The 20742-nt window shown below is 41.5% G+C and overlaps 1 long non-coding RNA gene and 1 pseudogene across 1 annotated transcript; both read right to left on the bottom strand.

The window, feature by feature from the left end:
- Positions 1 to 3519: 3519 nt before the first annotated feature.
- LOC129655502 (uncharacterized) lies at positions 3520 to 9320 on the bottom strand. The gene is made up of 3 exons (XR_008716027.1): positions 8430 to 9320; positions 5486 to 7867; positions 3520 to 3637 (listed from the first exon to the last, which is right to left on the bottom strand). It is a non-coding gene; the product is annotated as an uncharacterized LOC129655502 (long non-coding RNA).
- Positions 9321 to 14972: 5652 nt separating this feature from the next.
- Positions 14973 to 16818, bottom strand: LOC129652818 (60S ribosomal protein L7-like 1; annotated as a pseudogene).
- Positions 16819 to 20742: the final 3924 nt, after the last annotated feature.

Below are 20742 nucleotides of genomic sequence, written 5' to 3'. Positions count from 1 at the left end.
GAGGTGGAACAGGGGGATACCTGAGAGACGGATGTGAATCAGTTAGATAAAGTAGGGGAAGGCCATCCTATGCAGAGGGAAATCATTTGTGCCAGCTTCACCCCTGGGCCCCGCAATAGGACCTAGTGTTTGTCCAGTGATGTCCCTCTCCTTGGTTACCAGGTCTGCAGGCCAAGGGCTCATGCCCACCTAGAGCCTGTTCCTACCTCTTCCCATTCTAGACATGCGTGTGTGCTAAGTTGCTTCAGTCGTGTCTCACTCTACGACCCCATGGACTGCAGCCCACCAGTCTCCTCTGTCCATAAGATTCTCCAGGCAAGAACACTGAAGTGGGTTGCCATGTCCTCCTCCAGGGGATCTTCCCAACCCAGGGATCATGGTGGTCTAGAAACCTCAACCCCAGAAATTCTGGCCCCAGTGGTTTCAAGCCCCCTTGCGAAGCCTGTGTGGCTTCTTCCATCCTCCTAAGAGGGAGCCAAGTTCATGGGCTCCTTGCTGGGGAATGGCCATGTGTGGGGGGTGTGAATGGTGCCCGGGTGTGCAGGCTAAAGTGTCCATAAACTTACAGACAAGTTGTGCAGGACAGATGAAGGGGTGGGAAGAGAAGGCTGGTGGGCTGGCTGTTGGGAGCTCTCTCCTGCCTATAACATTCTGACATGAAACTCTGAAGAGTCTGAGAATTCAAAATCTGAACCTAACTTTCTAGGTAGTTACAAAGGTGTTTTGTCAAAGGTAAAGGATAGAACACATTTTATGAAACAGTGTGTTAGCTTAATGTACAATTTTAGGGCTTCCCTGGTGGCTCAGAGGTTAAAGCATCTGCCTGCAATGTGGAGACCTGGGTTCAATCCCTGGGTTGGGAAGATTCCTTGGAGAAGGAACTGGCAACCCACTCCAGTATTCTTGCCTGGGAAATCCCATTGGCAGAGGAGACTGGTGGGCTACAGTCCACGGGGTAGCAAAGAGTCAGACACGACTGAGCGACTTCACTTTTCACACATTTTAGGAACATGGCCGCCTGTGGCCTGCATTTGTACCCAAGCCCTACAAATGTTAGAGGTAAACCTCCTGTGTGTAAGGGATGAAGATGTGAGAAACACAGCTGGCCCGGGAAACTAAATATAGCCAAGCTCAAGCCTAGACTGGGAGGCAAAGAGTTCAGGGATGATCCTGCCTGCTGAGTGACTTGAACTTAATTCAGAAGGCTGCAGAAGTCATTACAGATTTTAAGGTAGAGTAGGCCAGGCTTTAGGTTTGGAGTGCTCATGTCACATGTGTCAAGCTGCTGTCTGCAGAAGAAACACACCATGATATCTTTATTCTCACTTCTTTCCTGTGCCTCTGTCCAGAAGCGGGAAAGAAAAAGAATGGTGATGTCTTTTGTGGCAGTAGGAGTCCAAATAGCAAAGCCTGGTACAGTTAGAAGAGCAAATATGTGGGAGTCAAAAATAGCAACCTGACATTCTTATCTGACCTATTCAGCTGGTGAGAGCCTGAAATCACATATTCAGAGAAGCCAGGCAGCCAAGACAAAGCCCAAGAGCCCACAGATGTCAAGGGTAGGATGTCTGGGAATGGGTCAAGGGCATGGGTCAGAGCCAGGTGGATAATCAAAGAGCTAACATAGACTTATTGCACATGAGTCCTTGGAGTGAGGCTTGTTCACCCCTGGGGTGCAGCAGGAGACTCCCAGTTATTGAATGACATCCTGGAGCAAGGCCAGTTGGGCCAGGTGTTCAGATAGACAGGACATATCTCTCATGGCCCTGGCCACACAAGATTGCATTTAACCACAATCAATGGACACTGGACAAACAGTAGGTCCTTCAGTAGGTCTCCATAATATATATTTATCAAATTTTGTTTCCAAAAATAACCTGACTTCCTTGTGGAGAATTATCCTTCCACCGCCATACATGATTTTGAAAAGAACAATAAAGTCTAACAGACAAATCTTTTGGGGACTGTCCCATCCGACCTTACAACCAGGTGAAAGTGATGTGACCTAAGTTCAAGCTATCAATAACTCACTGCATGTGTGAGCTAAATTGCTTCAGTCATGTTAGACTCTTTGCAACCCTTTAGACTGTAGCCCACCAGGCTCCTCTGTCCATGGGATTCTCAAGTCAAGAATACTAGAGTGGGTTGCCATGCCTTCCTCCAGGGGATCTTCCCAACCCAGGGATGGAACCTGCGGCTCTTGTGTCTCTTGCATTGGCAAGTGGGTTCTTTACTAGCATGGCATGGGAAGCCCCAAACACTAGCCCCAAGAATGTAAATGGTGTGCCAGTAAGGCAAGGATATGAGAACAGTTGGGGCGAAGATTATAGCAGTAGCAGCCTCTGGGGTTTCAGGAATCAATGCTGTGAATGCCAGGGGTGGTTCTTGACCACATTGCTCCAAGAGAATGACCTTGGAGGGAGAAGATGATTCCCATCCTTTCCCCAAGCTTCCTTTGAGCTTCCTTAATCCTGTTAATAAATCCCCAAGGGTTTCGATAAAATCAACAACCTTTCCATCTGTGCCATGAGCAGCTCTTGCCCCTAGACCAGCAAGACAGTTTCTAACCCTGGAAGTTGCTGCTCAAAGTTCTTTGTGAAGATGAAGATTTTCAATCGTAGTTTAAACTGGCAAATGGGTGGCTTCTCCATTTTTAGCAAAGTACATTTAACACAATGGGCTCCTGGAGTGGCTCAGTGTAAAGAATCCGCCTGCAATGCAGGAGACGCAGGTCTGATCCCTGGGTTGGGAAGATCCCCTGGAGAAGGAAATGGCAACCCACTCCAGGATTCTTGCCTGAAAAATTCCATGGACAGAGGGGAGTGGCATGCTACAGTCCATGGGGTCGTAAGAGTCAGACACAACTTAACGACTAAACAACAGTTTAATACAATGCTACATTGTGTCTCTAGGCGCGCTCCTTGAATACTGGGGTGAGCTAATTGTGACACGCACACTTGACTATAAGCTCACCTGGGACAGGGGTCCCCAAAGGAACAGAAGTTACTATTTTGTGTCCCTGGAACCCCATGATCCTGATACTCAAGTGAAGAGCAAGGGGATGCTGACAGGGAAGCCAATTTGCTAAGGTCCAGAGGGAAGTATCCCCTGGCCCTGCTCTCTGCACACAGGGATCCTGACAACTTGAGAAGGAACTACAAATGAAGGGAGAGCAGTCAGCACGTGGGGGGCCTGGGCCTTAGCTACTGGCTACCAGTCTCATTTGAGCAGATAGATTTTCATTAAAAAATGTCATTTTGAAAATGAGAAAAGCATACACACACATATGCGACTAAACAGATGTTCAGATTCCTGCTCTTCCTTCTACAGTACTCACAGGAAACACATGTCTGTGTTGTCCTAAGTCCAGTTACTAATTAGCACGTTTCAGTAGCACATTTCATGGAGGACAGAGAGAATTTCAAAGGGATTCCTCCCTTTTAAGTTGAGACAGCTGGTGCTAATTACCAAGCAGGAAAAGAATGTGCAAACAGATCATTGAGAAGCCATCGGTGGAACAGAAGGCGGAGGGGTCTTCGGGTCCTATTGTAGAACTCCTCTGCAGTGGTCAGAAGGGACTGCATATGATCTACATCTTCACCTTGCCCCCAGGAAGCAGCTGTCCAGTTTCATCACCCTGCAAGTAGGTGGGAAACACAGTCCAAGAGCATGAACTTAAAGATCATTTCACAGCATGCTTGTAAATTTCACAGAGATACAGTTCAGAGCTCTGGTAGTAAAACAGTACCCTCTCAGTCAAAGATGCACAGCATCTAGAAGCTAACCATGGCCTTTACCTTTTTAAACAAACCCAGGGGATGATCAGTTCGAAGTTCATCTTTATAATCATGTCACTACGAACTGGGGATGATCAAGACACCCAAAATGATGCCTAATGAGGAAAAAAAGAATCTTGATCTTAATTCCATCAGGCCTCTAATGGAAAGACCACTAGACAAGAAATTAAAAGCTTTCTGATATACATACTCATTACAAGACTTTGAGAAAGCTATCTAGTTTTCCTGGGCCTCAGCCTTTCCTCTGTAAAATGGGAATAATGGTACCTACCACATAGGGCTGTATGTGAACATTTTGGAATATTATAAGTACAAGGTATATTCAGTCTGAATCTCTAGGCAAAGGTAAAGTCGTTGGGTATCTTTGGAATGTGATTTCCAGCAAAAGCCAACCAAAGTAATCTCAGCCCCGTGGAAGTATATGAGGACCTTACAGAGGGGTTGATAGTCCTGGGTTAATAGAAACCTTGCAGGATGACTAATTGGATTTTAGGAACCAGCTTCATGACTGGGGACGATTATGCGAAGACTGTGCGGCAAAGTGATTAAAGGTAGAAGTTCTAGAATCATATTGCCTTAGTTTCAAATTCTACCCTATCACTTCCCACCTGGGTGACCCCGAGCAAGTCACTTACACACCCCACCCCCACCGCCCCACCAGCATAAGTTAAGGAAAACAGTAATGACACCAGCTCATGGATGGCTTCATTGTGAGGACTAAATGAGATGTAAAATAGGCAGAGTGCTTGATAGATTATAACTTTCATCTCAAACACGATCAGTGTTATGAAGACAAAGTTAGTATTCTAATAGTCACAGAGCTGAGTAATAAATTCATTTTCCTTTATTTTTATTTTAATGACTGCTGTCAGCTAACATACAATGCTTACATTGGGTAGCTTTTATGCATACTGAATCATTTAATCCTCAGATTAACAATCCTATGAGACATGTTAGTGAGTAGTAGGGCTAGGATTTGAAGCAGAAGCTTATTCTTAATTATTGCACAAATTAATGTAGGCCAATGATTGAGATTGGGATGGGGGATTTAGAGTGAACTACTCAGTACAATGGTAGTTTGTACAGCAGATTCAAATATGAAAATGTTACGTATGCTTGCTGGACTGAATGTCCACCTACACATCACAAGGGAAAATATATTTAGCTGTTTTGACATTATAAAGTAGTCATGGCTTGACTTATCCAAAGCATTTCCATTTGTCCTTTTCTATTTCTATTTTCAGGAAACTGAAAACATTTTAACAAATGAAAGACGTGTTCCCCCATTCCAACTATTCTAAAGACAAAAAGAAAATAACTCAGAATAACAAGATAAATTTGATGAATCAAATACCATTGAAAACCCACTTAACACCCATATTCACTGTCTGTCTGAAAAGTTCTAAATTCTATCATTTTTAACAAAGCCCAGGGATTTCACTCAGCTCTTTGGTATCAAACAAAAAAAGAAATTTCTGAATCACCATTGAGTGCTTTTTTATAAAACATCTAGTTTTTAGGAACAGTGCCTGCACCTATACCCTGCAAATCAAGGAAATTGGTAAAAACTTGTTGGTTGCTTAAGTGCTAATAAATAGTGTCTGGTTGATATTACATGATGTTTCCATAAATGGGAAGGAAATGTAGTGATTTTTATGCATAGACTCCTTGGAACCAGGAAGACATACCTAGAAGATAGTTAGTGGCTGGCAGTAAGGCTGTAGGTTATTTATGAGTCAGTTGTATGAGACCAGAGAAGAAAAGCATTTCATGTTTAAGAATTGTTTCTGTATGTCTTATAGAAAAAGTCAGAGAGAGACCGTGACGAACAAGATGGCCTGAACAATGCCTGGGGTCGTTTAAAGAACAGAGTCCCTCTGAGGACTCTGAGGTCATGCCAGCTTGCCCAAAGACCTGCTCTTCCCCGTTGGCTCTCTCTCCCAAATTCCGGTTCTAATCATGCCCACCACTTGCCAACTAAGTCGCTACATCCTGCATCTGTGCTCTTATTTACGCTTGGCTTCCTCTCCAGCTTTTCTTCCGTCTCTAATAATCTGTATCTGACAATTTTCAGACTCCTGATCAAAACCTAGGTGCCAGTTCCTAGAGTAGCTTTTGTGCACTTAGTAGACCTTTACGCATTGAACCGGTACTGTAACGCCTTTGACATTCAATTCTTGCCATTTAATTATGCGCCAGGTCTTTTACTACACATAAATTTTTCTTTTATTAAACTGCTTGACAAGAGAGTCCATCGTTTCCACATCTTTTCCATATGCCAATGAGTTGCTCCTTGGGCAATGCATCACAGCTGGTAGAGATTCCACAGCTATAGCAAATTATCCAGAATTTCATGTCTTCAACTCATCTGCACCATTGTGAGGGCTCTGTGAAAGATGTATAATTAGTTCTTGGTATTGTGACAAGAAGTTGCAGTACCATCAGTGTTGACTCTGCCAAAATCTGCAGATAACATCTGCTTAAATTCTAGGAGCAGGTGGAAAGCTGCTTGATCACAGTTAATGCATGGAGGGCCAGTTAACATTGTTATGAGCATGGTTTGGGGGAGTTAAACTCTCCAGTCTCTGCCACTGTTTATAGTTGGTTGAGCCAATTAACCTCTTTAACCTCAGCTTTCTATTCTATTTGTTGTTGTTCAGTAGTCATGAAGTTGTGTCCAATTCTTTGCAATCCCATGGACTACAGCATGGCAGGCTTCTCTGTCGTTCACTAACTAACTCCTGAAGTTTGCTCAAATTCATGTCCATTGAGTTGGTGATGCTATCTAATCATCTTAGGTGAAGATAATCATAGTATCCTTCTTATAGAGTTTTTATAAATATAAAGAAGATATTAATAATACAGATAGCACTGTATCTTGAACAAGGGAAGCCCTCTATTAGGATTAAAATAACTAACCAAGAACTCAAATATGTTTTAAAGACACAACAGACTACTGCTAATGATACTCAATGTATCCTGTTTTGAGGCTTAACTTATACTAATATATATTTATTTAATATTTAAGTATTTTATAATTAATAGTTTTTAATCTTGAAAGCAGTGTGGCATCCAGGTTTCACCGCAGCTTGATCTTCATTCAGACATAGGTTAGAGTTCTAGTTTTTTCACTTGCTAGTCAAATGGCAAAGGACAAGTTGGCTAATATCTTGAAATTTCAGTTTCCTTCTCTGACATGAAGCCAAAAAAGGCCATTCTTACTTGGTGAGAGGGTTGAAATTGCATGTAAATCCTCTAACAGTCAATAAAGACAGCTGTCATGAGTTCTGAGCCCTCTGTTTTCCTGATTATCCTAAGGGACAGCAGCTGTGTAAGCTGAAGATCAATCTATAGCAGAAAACCACACAAGACGCTTCACAGCGTCTTCCTCATCCTAAGGGCATTCTCTCAGAATTAAGAGGCAAGTATTTCTCTGGGAACAGACTCATGTGGGAGAGCGTGGAGTAGGCAATTTGTGGACTCATTTTCTATAGTGTTGGCAGAATGTGGGTTGTCATCACAGGCTGGGTATTGTCTTTGATTCCTGAAGTCTTACAATTTGTCACACTGTGGCATGGTGTTATTTTCATCTCTGTGATGGACTGATTATAAGGTAAAGCTGTACAGCCTGACCAATGTGCCAGGTGTCTGCTGTAATAACTCCAAGTGTTATTACTTTAAAAAAAAAAATAGAGATGTGGAGGGAAAACAAGGAGCCACTAACCAGCAAGCACTTCAAACCACAGCACAAAGAGACCAGATGTTGCTAGGCTGTATTTTGCTAGGATAAGTTCTACTTAATCTTCCCTGGAATCAAATGATGAATTCAACCAGTATCTGGTGGTGATTTAGTCAGTAAGCCAGGTCCAACTCTTTTGTGACCCTATGGACTGCAGAACACCAGGCTCCCCTGCTATGGGATTTCCCAGGCAAGAAAATTGGAGTGGGTTGCCATTTCCTTCTGCAGGGCATCTTCCCAACCCAGGGATTGAACCAGCATCTCCTACGTTGCAAGTGGTCTTTTGCATTGCAGGTGGATCCTTTACTGCTTGCTGAGTCACCAGGGAGGCCTAGAGCAATGAAGTTGAAAATTATTTAGCAACATCAGGAACTGAAGGCAGTTTCTTTTTCTTTTCTCCACTGAAGGGGCAGTGAGAATGTAGACAGAAGGCATATAGAACTACCCAAAAAGTAAAATAAAAATCTAGGTAATTCAATTCATTCTTCTTTACATAAAATAGAATTGGGGCCATTCATTCATTAATCCAGTTTGTACTAGGAACTGAAAAATTTAGGGGGTATAATAATTACTACAAGGACAAACATAAAAATAAAACAGTCCTTGACCTCAAGAGGCTTATATTCTAGACCCACTGGGATCCAATGCCTGACAAGCTGAGGTGGAGCTGATACAATAATAATAGGAATAAAAGTGCTCAATAAATGTAAGGCGCTTGAAGCATCCCAAAACCATCCCTGGCCCTGCCTGGTCCGTGGAAAAATTGTCTTCCTCGAAACTGGTCCCTGGTGCCAATAAGTTTGGGGGTCCACGGTTCTAGAGGTTTAGCAAGCAGAAACCAACCAAACCAAGAAATTAAAAAAAAAAAACATAATTACAAACTAAAATAATACCTTTGAGCATGGAAGAGAGAGATGAGAGAGAAGAATCACAGGAAAGGATACTTATTGCAGAAACAGGCCCCTGGAGGAGTCATTTAAACTGAGAGATAAAGGATGGAACAAGGAATGGATGTTTTCAGCTGAGGGAACAGGATGTGAGGAGACCTGAAGGCAGGAGGTAACAGTGAAAAGGCCTGAGGGAAGAATTCACTAAGAAGAGTGAGTAATGTGTAGAGAGTCAGGATGAGAGTAGAAAAACAGTCAAGGGCCAGCTCATGCAGGCCCTCTAAGTCATGACGCGTATTGTTAGCAGACTAGGAAACCACTGAACAGTTTCTAGGAGGAGAAAGAAATAATATGATTTGCATAATCCAATATAACAATTGGAGGGCAGGCTAATGAGGAAGATTTCTAAAACTCAGATCTTGGCTCCACCGTGTATTAGCTGCGTGACCTTGAGCAAATTGCTTTGTTTCCTCATCTGCAAAGAGCCATAATCATAGTATCTACTGCACTGTTTTGACATTTAAATGAATTATTTGATAGCAACCTGATAGGACAGTGGCTAAGACATAGTAAGTACTAATTTTTTCACTTTAAAATTATTCATTTTATGTTCATTTCACCTTAAATTTTTAAAAAGCAAAAGAATGGGTATTCTGTTTTGTCTCTTTCAACTGGATAAAGAGTTGCTCAAGTCAAATGAGAGCAAAGGAGCTCAGTGTTCTGCTTGGGGTATTTGAGTGTGTGACATGCACAGTTTACACAACTGAAGAAGCAAGAAATAAATTATCACAACTCAACACATAAAAATTAAAACAATGGAAGTGTGTTATATGAGTAAGAAGAACATTTAAACAAAAGATAAGACCTAGGGCCACCTCTGAGCAATGCCAACATTTGAGAACCCAACAGAAAAGATTGAGAAAGAGAAGGAAATTAGGAAAATGATTCTGGAAAGCAAGGGATAAGCATACTTCAATCAAGTGGAGTGTCAACTTTGACAAATATTGCTGAGAAGCCAAGGAAGATGAGAAGGGAAGACCTCCACTGGATTAGACTGCCTGAAGGCTGTTGCTAACCTTACCAGAGAGAGTTCCAGGTAGAAGAGATATAGAAGAAGCACACTGGACTGAGTTGAAGGGTGGAAGAAAGATGATGACGTAGAAGCAGTTTTTTCAGTGATAAATTTAGAATTCAGTTACAAAGGAGAACAGAGAAATAAGGCAGGAACTGAAACAGTATGTAGGGTCATTGAAAAAAAAGACTTTGAAGAAGGAAAATACTACAGCATGCTTGTATGATAAGGGGAATGATTAAATGAACACAGAGATGTTACTGCTGAGGAAAAGCATGAGTAACTCAAGGAGTTACTTTGATAACACAAAAGGTAGTGGAAGCCAGTGCAAAAGTGGAAAAGTATCCCTTCTTGGCAGAGGAGGAGCGTTTCCACCATAGTGGAGGAAGGAGAATTGGGATGCAGATGCACTGCTCTGGCAGGTTTTGTGGTGGGAAGATGAGTTCACGTTCAATGACTTCTGTTTTCTCAATGAAGTATGAGTCTGGGTCATCCTTGAGAGGAGGATGTGTGGGAGGCTTGAGGCAAAAGATGAATGGTACAGTCATCTCACAGAGAGGGAGAAACTTAACAAGATTCCTGAGCAGCTCTGAGTGCCGGCCTGAGGTTTCTAAGTTCTGCATCAGTCCTCTTGGCTGTGTGACTTTACCCAACAAAGTTGCTGTGTCTTGGGTTTGGGCAAGTGAAAAGCAGGGAAGATTCCTGCAACCTTAGAATTGCTGTTATGAATCACCCCAGGCCTATGGTGTCTGCTTCCTGCTTATTGGCTAGTGAGCATCGAAGGAAGTTCAACGATCCCATCTGTTAAATATAGAAGAGGAGAGACCTCAGCATCAAGATGTTTTGTGCCTGGACAGCTGCCAGCAGTAGTAACAAGGTTATGTCCAAATCCTTGGCTCCAGCTAGCCAAGGCATTCAGTACGAAACCGTCTTCCAGCTGTACTTTCACTGATGATCAGAAAGGGTTACCATGGAAGTTGTCATATTAGAAAGGTCAAAGTTGTCTCAGGAGCTTCAGTGCAGCTGAATTTGGTATGAGATATATCTGAATGAAAAGATAAAATACAGAAGAGGTGGAAAGAAATGCATGTGTGTTTCTTCCAAGTATGTTGTTTTGCTGTTGTTCAGTTGCTAATCTCTACAACCCCATGGACTGCAGCATGCCAGGCTCCTCCATCCTCCAATATCTCCTGGAGTTTGCTCAAATTCATGTCCATTGAGTAGGTGATGATATCTAACCATCTCATCCTCTGCTGCCACCTTCTCTTGACTTCAATCTTTCCCAGCATCAGGGTCTTTTCCAGTGAGTCAGCTCTTCACATCAGGTGCCAAAGTATTTGAATTTCAGCCTCAGCATCAGTCCTCCCAATGAATATTCAGGGTTGATTTGCTTAAGAATTGACTGGCTTGATCTCCTTATAGTCCTAGGGATGCTCAAGAGTCTTCTCCAGCACCAGAATTCAAAAGCATTAATTCTTTGGTGCTCAGCCTTCTTTATGGTACAACTCTCATATCCATACATGACTATATACAGCAATCTATTTGAGCTGAATTGTGTCAAAATAAGTTCCAAATGAATGTGGTCTAAATTAAATTACCTGATAAAGGAATGTGAGAAAAGGAAAAATATGTTTATAAATCCTGTAGAAATCCCTAAAATAAAAAGTAGGATATGAAGAAAGGGTGGGTTTTAATGGTGTCAGAAAGGTTTTCATACAGATTGATCCAAGAAGGAATGCTGCAGCCACAAATGTTCTCATGATGCATCACACGAATCCTCTGTGCCATCCTTCGGGAGTTTTCCTGTCTTTCGTCACTTCGTTTAGTGAGGCTCACATGTCCTCCCCTGCTCCTCACCATCTGTCCACACCTACTCCTCCTTCAGGGATCCATTCTGTCTTCCCATTATGCTTCAGGTGGCAGTTTAACAAACTCTCCAGGAAGATTTCCATTATGCCATTCAGCCTTGTTAATTCCATTTTACAGAATACGCTTTCTTGAGAACACTTAATTATATTTTTTGGAGGGTGTGGGGAATTGTTTGGTAGCCATCTATCACTGCTAACCACTATATTCCCAGTTTTTGTCATACATCCTGGCACACAGAGACCATTACATAACTGTGAAAGAAAAGAAAGAGAGGGAAGAGGGGAAAAGGAGTAAAAACAGCGAGGAAGAAAAACAGGGATGCCACTCAACCTACAAATGTTTTCTCCTTTCTTTGAATTCATAGGAAATTGGTTCTTTGCCCTGTATTGAATACTTAAATATATGCCCCTCTGATACAACTCTTGTGTTTTCTGATGTACAAATATTGCACACACAGTTAAGTACTTAAATGTGTAAGACTCATACCATTCGTATGTAAGAATACAGGAAATACCATATGCTGAGAACGGCATCAAAAATGCCCTTGAACATGTAGGTAATTTATCATTCATCTTCTAGGGTTTTATCTGAAATATTGTTTTTATTGATCTTATTCACTTTTTAAATTGTAATTTTTTGAAGTATAGTTGTTGGCAATGTTTCAAGTTTACAGAAAAGTGATTCTGTTACACACACATATGAATATATTCTGTTTCTTCTCCATTATGGGTTATTACAGGATATTAAGCATTGTTTCCTGTGCTATACAGTAGATTCTTGTGGTTTATCTATTTTATAAATAGTAATTGTATATCTGTTAATCCCAAATTACAAATTTATCCCTCTCCCTCTTTCCCTTTTGATATCCATAAATTTGGTTTCTGTATCTGTGACTCAATCTCTGTTTTATAAATGGGTTCATTTGTATTATTATTTTTTTATATTCCACATATAAGTGATCTCATATAATTTTGTCTTTGTCTGACTTGTTTCACTTGGTATGAAAATCTCTAGGCCCATCCATGTGGCTGCAAATGGCATTATTTCATTCTTTTTTTATGAGTAATATTGCATTGTATATTAGAATACATACATCTTCCTTATCCACTCATCTATCTGTGGGCATTGCAGTTGCTTCCATGTACTGGCTATTGTAAATGGTGCTGCTGTGAACACTGGGGTGCATGTATCTTGTCAGCTTAGAGTTTTCTCCAGATATATACTAAGGACTGGGATTGCTGGATCATATGGTAACTCTCTCTCTCTCTCTATATATATATATATATATTTTAGTTTTTTAAGGAAACTTCATACTGTTCTCTAGTGACTGCACCAATTTACATTCCCATTGATAGTGTAGGAGGGTTCCCTTTCCTCCACACCCTCTCTAGTATTTATTATTTGTAGATTTTTTGATGATGGCCATTCTGACTGGTGTGAATTGATGCCTCATTGTGGTTTTGATATGCATTTCTCAAAAAATCAGTGATGTTGAGCATCGTTTCATGTGCCTGTTGGCCATCTCTATATCTTCTTTGAAGAAATGTCTATTTAAGTCTTTTCCCCATTTTTTGATTATTTTTATTGAGCTGTATGAGGTGTTTGAATATTTTGAAAATTAATCCCTTGTTAGTGGCATCATTTGCAAATGTTTTCTCCCATTCTGTAGCCTGTCTTTTTATTTTGTTTATTGTTTCTTTTGCCATGTAAAAGCTTTTAAGTTTAATCAGGTCCCATTTGTTTATTTTTGCTTTTATTTCCATTACTCTGAGAGCAGATCCAAAAATATATTGCTGAAATTTATGTCAAAGAGCATCCTGCCTATGTTTTCCTCTAGGAGTTTTATAGTATCTGGTCTTACATTTAGGTCTTTAATTCATTTTGAGTTCATTTTTTATATGGTATTAGAAAATATTCTAATTTTATTCTTTTACATGTAGCTATTCAGTTTTCTCAACACCACTTGAACTTGGGCCTTTCCGTGGGATGATATAATCCTTAAAAATCCTAAATGCCATCTAAAAGTCGCAAGGGGTTCTTACTTTCCAGCTTTCATTGCCCATCACTCTCAGCTTCATGTTTCGTGTGTATTAGTTACCCAATCGTGTCAGACTCTTTCAGTTTAGTTCAGTTCAGTCGCTCAGTCGTGTCCGACTCTTGGCAACCCCATGAACCGCAGCACGCCAGGCCTCCCTGTCCATCACCAACTCCCGGAGTCCACCCAAACCCATGTCCATTGAGTCGGTGATGCCATCCAACCATCTCATCCCCTGTCATCCCCTTCTCCTCCTGCCCTCAATCTTTCCCAGCATCACAGTCTTTTCAAATGAGTAAGCTCTTCCCATCAGGTGGCCGAAGTATTGGAGTTTCAGCTTCAATATCAGTCCTTCTGATGAACAACCAGACTGATCTCCTTTTAGGATGGACTGGTTGGATCTCCTTGCAGTCCAGGGACTCTCAAGAGTCTTCTCCAACACCACAGTTCAAAACCATCAATTCTTTGGTGCTCAGCTTCTTTATAGTCCAACTCTCCAATCCATACATGACCACTGGAAAAACCATAGCCTTGACTAGACTCTTTGCGACCCTGTTAACTGTAGTCCGCCAGGCTTCTCTCTCTATGGGATTTCCCAGGCAAGAATACTGGAGTGGGTAGCCATTCCCTTCTCCAGGAGATATTCCTGACCCAGGGATCGAACCCAGGTCTCCCACATTGCAGGTAGATTCTTTACTGTCTGAGCCCCAGGGAAACCCACTTCACGTTTTAAGCTCTATCAATTCTGAACAATGTTCATAGTTCCTCAGATGCTCTTTCTGTCTTCTGACTGCAATGTTTTCTTCTGAGGATCAAACTCTACTCATTCAAGATTTACTACATCCTTCACATCATCTAGGAAACCCTCTAGCATTCCCATCACCACCTCTGTTCTACATAAATTATTGTATGAGTCCCTACTAAACTGCAAGACTATTTTCTTTGTATTCTCGGGGCTTAGTACATGGGTTGAAATTCATAAACTCAATAAACATTTATGAAACTGAGCTATTGTTCATTTTGAAGCTACACCCTTCATGATTTCACAGACTTCACTTCAGACTTCCTGAATATTTGCTCCAGGTTAATTACTGTAATTTGTGTGTGTGTGTGTGTGTGTGTGTGTGTGTGTACTTCTTCCTAGTTGTATTTCAAGTTCCTCCCAAAACAAGGCCCTGGGAATCCCCAAGTTGAAAAACACCCTTGGGCTTGGTCTATTGCTGTCTTGTATTCATACTTGGGTATTCATTCACAAACATTAAATTCCAGGAAAGAAGATGTGACAAAACAGGACTCCCTCCTTCACGGCATGAGTCCTTGGCTGGTTTCAGAGTGGATGGTGGCCAGTGGGGAAAACACACAGGAATTTTTCCTTGGAACTGAGGTAGGATGAAAAGGGCCTGCTGTGTATATCACCATCTTTTCCCTGACACTTTCCCTTCAGTTTCTGAGAATATAACAGTAAATACCTTTGAAGATGGGCTTCCCAGGTGGCCCAATGGTAAAGAATCTGCCTGATCATGCAGGAGCTACTTGAGATGCAGCTTTGATTCCTGAATCAGGAAGATCCCCTAAGGGAGGAAATGGCCAACTCACTCCAGCATTCTTGCCTGGAAAATTCCACAGACAGAGGAGCCTGCCAGGCTTAGTCCATGGGGTCACAAAGAGCCGGACATGACTGAGCGACCAAGCATGCATGCAACATTTGAAGATACTGGGTAACATTACATGAAACGAAAACGCGTGCTTCCAAAGCACTGTGCTTTCAGAGATTCTGGGTTTAGCTCACCTGCCCAGTGAGCTGAGTGCTGTGTTTGCCTCCATAACCAGGTGAGCCCACCTCCTTGAGGAAGCTCACTCTATTCTTGGTACTACAGTGGGCCACTGAGAGTTGGAAAAGGCACAAGAACCCTGAGAAGACCTGATAATTCTTCCCTGGGAAGGCAATTTTATGAATGAAACCTTCCAAGCAAATGACACCAAACTTCCCCCAGTGCTGTTCAATCATTCTGTCTGTCAGAGGGACACTTTTGTTCTTGACTTTGGCTTGTCTGTGTTCCAAGTTAAGTTCCCGAACAGACTTTAGATTTGGAAATCCCCAGGTCACATAAGGGTTTCTCTGGTGGCTCAAACAGTTAAGAATCCTCCTGCAATGCAGAAGACCTGGGTTTGATCCCTGGGTCAGGAAGATCCCCTGGAGAAGGGAATGCAACCCACTCCAGTATTCTTGCCTGGAGAATCTCATGGACAGCGGAGCCTGGAGGGCTACAGTCCATGGGGTCACAAAGAGTTGGACACAACTGAGCACACACACAGGTCACATGAAGTTCCACTATTCCAAAGTGAGTTTATAGTAGGAAAAGTTACTTCCACAAAGATACCACTGAAAATCTTATTCAGGCAAAGTCTTGCAATGATCCTCAGCACTAGTTAATTCACCCCATTAACCCTTTGGATGCCTAGAATAAAGGTCAAGAAATGTTTATCTGGGACTTCCAAGCCACGGAGTTTCACTTCTAACTAAGTCACACTCTGTTATGCAGTTGCTACCAGGAATCATTTAGGAACCCTGATGCCTAAACTTGAGCTTTTTTCGTTTCCTCTGCTTCTTCTTTCTTGCAAAAGCAACTGCTTTTCTTGGGTAGCTTTGAGGGCCTGATATGCCTTCTTCTTTCTAGGCAACTTTCTGGAACCAAAAGGATCTCTGTTTTACTCTTCCTCCACCATCTTTCTAATGTTTTGGCTACTGCTCATGCGCAGCCCCAGTGCCTTAACTAACCCTAGAGAGGTCGGATGGGAGGGGGAGGGAGGCTCGGGAGGGAGGGGGATACATATATAATTAAGACTGATTCATGTTGTTGTACAGCAGAAGCCGACACAACATTGTAAAGCACTTATCCTTCAAATAATAAAAATTTTAAAAATAAATAAAAGATAACCACATTAGGAGAGGGCATGATACTTACCAGAAAAAGATTTTCCACATTAAACCATCCTTTTTTAAAAACTGTATATTGGTTATACAAGCCTGTGTCATAAATTTAACAAAATTATTCATTCCTATAAAAATTACTTTTAAAAAATGTCATACTATTGTATCCTCAGAAAGTGGCATCAGCTTCTACCACACAATAAGAAAAAAAATGGCATTAAATGGACATCTTGAAAATAAGATTGCATGCTTTTAGTCCAGGCACTCTTCAGGTTTTCCTCTTTCTTCTTCACCCTATTCTTTCTCTCCTATCATTTTCCTTCCTTTGTTCAGCTCCATTTCCCCTCTGCTTTCCAACTGCCAGTGACAGATGGGACGGGACTTGTTTAAACTCTTGTAGAGCAATCATGGGTTTTAAGTTTGCTGATGGCTTTTCTAGAATGAGGATATAGGCAGTGTGGAGCACAGACTGGGAAGGTAGGCTCATGCTCCCAGGTTCTAAATATCACCAAATCAGAAGAGAATTGCATTTGTGAAATTGGATAGAAACTCTTTTTATCTTTTAATAACCCCCTACACCATTCTTAGCACCAAATGCAAAAGAAAGGGTGAGAGAAAGGGCAAATGTATTTATCAGAGAGGGGACTCTCTGCTGGGACATTATAAGTAGCATGAAGAAAGAGTGAATTAGCTTTCAATTATCAGTGCTAAACCCACAAAGGAAAGGATAGGAAAAGCCTGCATCTAACTGTAAAGAAGGCTGGGGAATATTATCTAGCTACATGTCCAAATGAAGAGTTTGGGAGTTGGGAGGGGGAGGGAACAGTCAATCTGTTTCACAGTGACTTAGGCCCACTTTTTAGCTAGGTGACTTGATCTAGTACACAAGCCTTAAAGGCAGCAATTCAAATATGTGAATTTACTAAAGCACAGATTGCAATATGTGCTATACATTTTGCCTCATGTGCCATGTATCTTTGGAAAGAATGGTCTGTTTTGCTATTATAAAGAACCATGCTGACACAAACTGCTGAATCATTATGTGCAATGAAGGAGTTTCATCCCTGGATTAGGTTACTTATAAGCTAACAGGTAGAAGAGAAAAGCTCAGCCACAGAATAAAAACACAGACGCAGAACACCATCATGCTATGCTTTATGAAAACACACAAACCCCTCCCACAGGAGGAGGTGGGGGGAAAAGGAGAGACAGAAAGGAAATGTACACAAGGAATTGAACCAAATCAAACGTTTTGGGATACGCTTGACTACCTGCCCTGAAGAGGAATAAGATGAATTCATAAGATTTGTCTGGCCTGGTCTCACAGTCAATAACTGTTAAAACTCTGTCAGGCCTAACATGGATGACATCATGGAGGGCAAATGAAGATCATTTCCTTCTACAATGATTGGTCCTTGAGGTTTGTTTATACACCCAGCTGCCTGGGCCTTGTTGTAAGTAACCAGATAGCATAGGTTTGAAACAGGCTTTCCATTTGCATCACTGGGCAATGAGTGCAGCCAACAGGAAGCCCAGTGACTGAGATAACTTGTTTTAATTGAAATCAATACCAACACAGGCAAAATCTGTCTGGAATGGCAGTGCTACGCTCTGATGGAAGATTTTCATGGTCTCTGCCAATGATAACTGTAATCAAGAATGAACTATTAACTTCATTGGTGACATATAGTGCTTTCCAAGAGGAAAGAAAAAATTTTTGGACCAGTGACAGTTGTCAATACAGAAAAAAATTTTTTTACTTCTTCAAGTCACTATTAGGTCTCAGTCCCAGACTCAAGGTCAATTCCAATTTGAGTTTCCATTAAATGGAAAGAGACAATTACCCACTCTAGTCTCTCTCTTGCCAATTCTTCTCCATTCTTTCTTTTCCACTTTCACCCACTGAAAGAGAGAATGGTGAAAAAGAGGGTAATTACGACAATTCTCTTCCATGTGCAGGGCTGTGTTCTACTACAGGGAACAGCAAACTTTGTTTATAAAAGGCCAGAAAGTAAATATTTGAGTCTATTCAGTTCTGCCTATGTTATGCAGACACATAGATAATATATAATAAATAGATGTCCTTGTGCTTCAGTAAAATTTTATTTTTAAAACAATCAGCAAGCCAGATTTGGCCTATGGACCATAGTTTATGGACATAGTTATGGATAGTAGAGTTTATATGTTTTACTTATTCTTACTGAGGAGACTATTACTATTCTTATTTTACAGATGAAATTGCTGCTAAGTCACTTAAGTTGTGTCCGACTCTGTGCGACCCCATAGACGGCAGCCCACCAGGCTCCCCCGTCCCTGGGATTCTCCAGGCAAGAACACTAGAGTGAGTTGCCATTTTCTTCTCCAATGCATGAAAGTGAAAAGTGAAAGTGAAGTTGCTCAGTTGTGTCCGACTCTTAGCGACCCCATGGACTGCAGCCTACCAGGCTCCTCTGCCCATGGGATTTTCCAGGCTAGAGTACTGGAGTGGGGTGCCATTGCCTTCTCTGACAGATGAAATTGGCACCCCCAAAAAAACTTTCACTTTAGTTATGGGTGAAGCTGTGTCTAACACCAAAGGTGAATCTAACATTGAAGCAGCCTATACTTTCCAGTTTTGCCTCTCTCCTGCTTGACTGAAGAAAGCAGTCAGGTAGCCTGGGCAATAGCAGAAACTGCACCCCTGGGCCTGATTACAAATTGTAGCTGCTAGTTTGAAAAGTCGCCCAACTTCTGTTGCAGTGATCCAGTGTTGTTGTTAATGTTGTTTAGTTGCTAAGTTGTGTCTGACTCTCTGTGACCCCGTAGACTGCATCACGCCAGGCTCCTGTCCTCTGCTATACCCCAGAGTCTGCTTAAATTCATTTCCATTGAGTCAGTGATGCTATCTAACCATCTCATCCTCTGTTGCCCCCTTCTTTTGCCTTGAAGCTTCCCCAGCATCATGATCTTTTCCAATGAGTCTGCCCTTCACATCAAGTAACCAAAGTATTGGTACTTCAGCATCAGTCCTTCCAATGAATATTCAAAGTTGATTTCCTTCAGGATTGACGGGTTTGATCTCCTTACAGTCCAAGGGACTCTCAAGAGTCTTCTCTAGCACCACAATTTGAAAGCATCAATTCTTTCGTGCTCACCCTTCTTTATGGACTAACTCTCACATCCATACCTGACTATATACATCTTTGTTGGCAAAATGATGTCTCTGCTGTTTAATATGCTGTCTAGGTTGGTCATAGCTTTTCTTCCAAGGAGCAAGCATCTTTCAATTTCATGGCTGCAGTCACCATCCACAGTGATTTTGGAGCCCAAGAAAATAAAATCTGTCACTGCTTCCACTTTTTCACCTTCTATTTGCCATGAAGTGATGGGACCAGATGCCATGATCTTAGTTTTTTTGAATGTTGAGTTTTAAGCCAGCTTTTTCACTCTCCTCTTTCACCCTCATCAAGAGGCTCTTTAGTTCCTCTTCATTTTCTGCCATTAGAATGGTGTCATCTGCATATCTAAGGTTGTTGATATTTCTCTCAGCAATCTTTCAGTTTGTGATTCATCCAGCCCAGCATTTCACATGATATACTCTGCATAGAAGTTAAATAAGCAGGGTGCCAATATACAGCCTTGACATACTTCTTTACCTATTTGAAACTAGTCCATTGTTCGGTGTTTGGTTCTAACTGTTGCTTCTTGACCTGCATACAGGTTTCTCAGGAGATAAATAAGGTGGTCTGGTATTCCCGTCTCTTTAAGAATTTTCCACAGTGTGTTGTGATCCACAGTCAAAGGTTTTAGCATAGTCAATGAAGCAGAAGTAGATGTTTTTCTGGAATTCCCTTGCTTTCTCCATGATCCAACGAATGTTGGCAATTTGATCTCTGGTTTTTCTGTCTTTTTTAAACCCAGTTTGTACATCTGGAAGTTCTTAGTTCACATACTGCTAAAGCCTACCTTGAAGGATTTTGAACATAACTTTGCTAGTATATGAAATGAGAACAATTATTTGGTAGCTGGAACATTCTTTGGTATTGCTGTTCTTTGGCATTGGAATGAAAACTGATCTTTTCTGGTCCTGTGGCCACTGCTGAATTCTCCGTATTTGCTGACATATTAAGTGCAGTGCTTTAACAGTATCATCTTTTAGGGTTTGAAATAGCTCAGCTTTAATTCCATCACCTCCACTAGCTTTGTTCGTGGTGGTGCTTTCTAAGGCCCACTTGACTTCATAGTCTAGGATGTCTGGCTCTAGATGAATGACCACACCAGCATGATTATCTGGATCAATAAGACCTTTTTTTTATATAGTTCTTCTGTATATTATTGCCACTGCTTCTTAATATCTTCTGCTTCTGTTAGGTCCTTACTATTTCTGTCCTTTATTGTGCCCATCCTTGCATGAAATGTTCCCTGATATCTC

This window comes from Bubalus kerabau, chromosome 1 (genome assembly GCF_029407905.1).
Source record: "Bubalus kerabau isolate K-KA32 ecotype Philippines breed swamp buffalo chromosome 1, PCC_UOA_SB_1v2, whole genome shotgun sequence".
NCBI lineage: Eukaryota > Metazoa > Chordata > Mammalia > Artiodactyla > Bovidae > Bubalus > Bubalus kerabau.
This window is presented reverse-complemented; position numbering and strand designations above follow the sequence as displayed.